Consider the following 3,054-nt stretch of genomic DNA (forward strand, 5'->3'; position numbering starts at 1 on the left):
AGACGTCGGTATTATGGGATTGGAGTCGTGTTATTTTGAGTTACATGGCGGTTCTTAATCCTTCCCCTACCTGATATCCTGAATAATTGCTTCACAATAGCGTCGTGGTTCTTCATTGTTACGTTGCTTTAAGACGTCAGTAAATATGCTGAATAACTGGTTCACAACAACGTCGTGTTTTATTTGAACAGACGTCGTTTTTTATGCAGAATATAATGATGTAATCTGGAACCAGTATTTTTTGCACTGATTGTTTTGTGGCCAAAACATATATAATGAAAGTGAAGAAATCACATTACAATATATTACAAAATTAATGTCATACACTGCCAATTACATAAGCATCATTCAATCCATATATCTTCACACCCACCTCGAATATTTTGACCACCTAACTCGCCCACCAGTTCATCAAATGTGTCAACATTTGGCATCCCTCTAGTAAATGGCTCACACTCAATTATCACATCACCTAAGACTTCATCACCAATGACATCATTATATTCTCTATTAGGCATTGATAACACTACCGACCAACCGCGATGCATCGGGTCGTCAACAAAAAATATTTGTTTGACTTGAGAAGCCAAAACAAATTGGTCATTCCTATGTCCAATTTTACTCAAATCTACAAGGGTAAATCCAAGTTCGTCGACTACAAGACCAGAACTATCTATCCAATCACACCTAAGACTGGGATTGTAAACTTTTGGTAGTCAAGGTCCCAAATTTCTTGAATGACACCATAGAAACCCATATTTGAGAGAATTGGGTTTTTATCCTTGGCACTAGCAACTTGCATGGTATGTGCAAGTAAATAAACTCTACTATTTTGAGTTGTCCGCACATTATTTTGTGCCTTGATATTGAATTTAATACCTTTAATAAGATAGCTCCTATATAATGGCACTGCCATGTTTGGACCAGCTGCAAGCCACCTTAAATTTTCTGATACGCCATGATTGTCTTCCTCAAGTTCACTTTGAACCTGCAAATTAATCATATCTTAATTCAATCTAACAAAGAAATAAGAAGAAAATTAAAAGAGAAATATGTTATTCAACAACATATACCTTGAAGCGTAGCCATTGAATGAAAGTGCTATTGTGCTTATCCTGCAGCCACTTTGTTCTCTTTCTAAATTTTGGATAAGCGGTCTTGATGTGGATCATATGTTGCCTACATGACACGAAAAATTCAAGCATTACGGTCCCAAATATATAAGATAAACATAAGAAATAATTTAAAATGGAAACTTAAAGAATAAAACTCATACGTACTCGATATAAGGTAGGACTTCCTCCATATTCTCCAAGACATATAGATGTGCTTGATTCAACAGGTCCTGATCAACTACGCTCACTGTGCAACCTGATAATGGCTTTGAAACTCCCATCTTTTGGCGTGAAGGCACTCCAACTGTACTAACATCAGATAAATGCTGAGTACAAAACTCTACCGCTTCTTCAGCTATATACCGCTCAGCAATGCAACCTTCGGGACGAGTACGATTTTGAACATACCCCTTCAGCACTTTCATATATCTTTCAAATGGATACATCCACCTAAAATATACTGGCCCACATAGACGAACTTCTCTGACAAGATGTACTACTAGATGAACCATGATATCAAAGAATGAAGGGGAAAAGTACTTCTCAAGCAAACACAGAGTAACTACTACATCTTCTTCCAACTTATCTAGCTTGGAAACATCAACAATCTTTGCACATATAGCATTGAAGAAGAAGCACAAACGAGTTATTGCATACCTTGCAGGCTTCTCCAAAACAGAACGAATTGCCACAGGGAGCAATTGTTGCATTAATGTATGACAATCATGTGATTTAAGGCCAAGAAGTCTTGAATCTTGTAAAGATACAAGATTTTTAATATTTGAAGAATAACCTTCAGGGACCTTCATACCATAAAAAGAATTGCAAACCTCTCTCTTCTCTGCTCTTGACAAATTCCAAGGCCCATGAGGCAAACGAGTACGTCTTTCTCCATACTCGGGTTGCAAATCAGTTTTGACCCCCATGTTCAATAAATCTAATCGAGCAACAATCTCATCTTTATTTTTTCCAGGGATCTCCAGCAATGTACCAATGATACTATCGCAAACATTCTTCCCAATGTGCATAACATCTAGGGCATGCCTCACAGGAAGGTATTTCCAATACTCGAGATCAAAGAATATTGATTTCTTCTTCAAACAAACTCTGTCACCATTTTCAACCATATGCAGCACTTCTTCTCCGGTTAATGGCTCGGGGGGTATGCCATATTCAGGTTTTCCATTAAAAGCTGCACGTTGCCTCCTATATGGATGATTGATTGGTAACCATTTTCTATGCCCAATGTAACAAATTTTGTGGCCATTTTTCAACCTGTGACTAGGTGTATCATCGCCCCATATTGGACAAGCTTTATATCCTTTAACAACACAACCAGATAAGTTTCCATAGGCGGGGAAATCATTAATTGTCCACATTAATGCAGCTCTGAGTGTAAAGTATTCTCCGTTATGTGCATCATACACTCCTCTAATCCCATCCCACAAAGATTTTAAATCATCAATCAAAGGCTCTAAGTAGACGTCTATATCATTTCCGGGTTGTTTAGGACCGGAAATCAATAAGGTTAACATCATGAACTTTCGTTTCATGCACAGCCATGGAGGGAGATTAATGTAACTAAGATAACCGGCCAACAACTATATCTGCTACTTAGAGAACTGTGGGGATTGAATCCATCAGATGAAAGAGCCAATCTCAAGTTTCTCGACTCATTACCAAACTCAGGCCATTTATCATCAAGAAGTTTCCAAGACGGGGAATCCGCCGGATGAGACATCTGACCGTCAATTGATTTTCTAGCGGCATGCCAAGTCAAACTCTTAGCTGTCTCATGTGATTGAAACATCCTTTTAAACCTTGGAATTGGAGGAAAATACCACACCACCTTCGCTGGCACACCCTCTTTCAAGATTGAATCTTTGCCTTCCTTCCACCTTGAGATACCACAAGCAGGACAATTAGTTGAATCCTCATA

Source organism: Prunus dulcis, unplaced genomic scaffold (assembly GCF_902201215.1).
Source record: "Prunus dulcis unplaced genomic scaffold, ALMONDv2, whole genome shotgun sequence".
NCBI classification, from domain to species: Eukaryota; Viridiplantae; Streptophyta; class Magnoliopsida; order Rosales; family Rosaceae; genus Prunus; species Prunus dulcis.